Raw genomic sequence first — 1,632 nt, 5'->3', positions numbered from 1 at the left:
TCTATCTATCTATCTATCTATCTATCTATCTATCTATCTATCTATCTATCTATCTATCTATCTATCTATCTATCTATCTATCTATCTATCTATCTATCTATCTATCTATCTATCTATCTATCTATCTATCTATCTATCTATCTATCTATCTATCTATCTATCTATCTATCTATCTATCTATCTATCTATCTATCTATCTATCTATCTATCTATCTATCTATCTATCTATCTATCTATCTATCTATCTATCTATCTATCTATCTATCTATCTATCTATCTATCTATCTATCTATCTATCTATCTATCTATCTATCTATCTATCTATCTATCTATCTATCTATCTATCTATCTATCTATCTATCTATCTATCTATCTATCTATCTATCTATCTATCTATCTATCTATCTATCTATCTATCTATCTATCTATCTATCTATCTATCTATCTATCTATCTATCTATCTATCTATCTATCTATCTATCTATCTATCTATCTATCTATCTATCTATCTATCTATCTATCTATCTATCTATCTATCTATCTATCTATCTATCTATCTATCTATCTATCTATCTATCTATCTATCTATCTATCTATCTATCTATCTATCTATCTATCTATCTATCTATCTATCTATCTATCTATCTATCTATCTATCTATCTATCTATCTATCTATCTATCTATCTATCTATCTATCTATCTATCTATCTATCTATCTATCTATCTATCTATCTATCTATCTATCTATCTATCTATCTATCTATCTATCTATCTATCTATCTATCTATCTATCTATCTATCTATCTATCTATCTATCTATCTATCTATCTATCTATCTATCTATCTATCTATCTATCTATCTATCTATCTATCTATCTATCTATCTATCTATCTATCTATCTATCTATCTATCTATCTATCTATCTATCTATCTATCTATCTATCTATCTATCTATCTATCTATCTATCTATCTATCTATCTATCTATCTATCTATCTATCTATCTATCTATCTATCTATCTATCTATCTATCTATCTATCTATCTATCTATCTATCTATCTATCTATCTATCTATCTATCTATCTATCTATCTATCTATCTATCTATCTATCTATCTATCTATCTATCTATCTATCTATCTATCTATCTATCTATCTATCTATCTATCTATCTATCTATCTATCTATCTATCTATCTATCTATCTATCTATCTATCTATCTATCTATCTATCTATCTATCTATCTATCTATCTATCTTGATCAGATGGGTAGATCATCTCAGATCATGATGGGGGTCGAAAACGAATGTGCCGGAACCAACCATCATCGAGTAACCTACTACCCTGACTCTAAACCGAATGGTGATAAGTATAGGGCATTTGTGGTATCCCTGCCTGAACTGCTAAATGTTGGAGTTGAATTTATGGCACGGGATTTGCATGCTGTCCTATCCCCTGAACCTGTTGAGGGGCGTGGCCAACCCTCTCTGGAAGGGGAAAGGGAATCGATGTAATTGCAGCAACTACCGTGGCACCACACTACTCAGCATACCGGGGTAATCTGGATTCACTCCTGGCAAGTCCATAACGTACCCTAGCACCCCGGGTCATTGTAGAGCGCCGTTGTGAGT

Source organism: Penaeus chinensis, chromosome 20 (assembly GCF_019202785.1).
Source record: "Penaeus chinensis breed Huanghai No. 1 chromosome 20, ASM1920278v2, whole genome shotgun sequence".
Classification (NCBI taxonomy): Eukaryota; Metazoa; Arthropoda; class Malacostraca; order Decapoda; family Penaeidae; genus Penaeus; species Penaeus chinensis.
Note: the sequence above shows the minus strand (reverse complement) of the source record.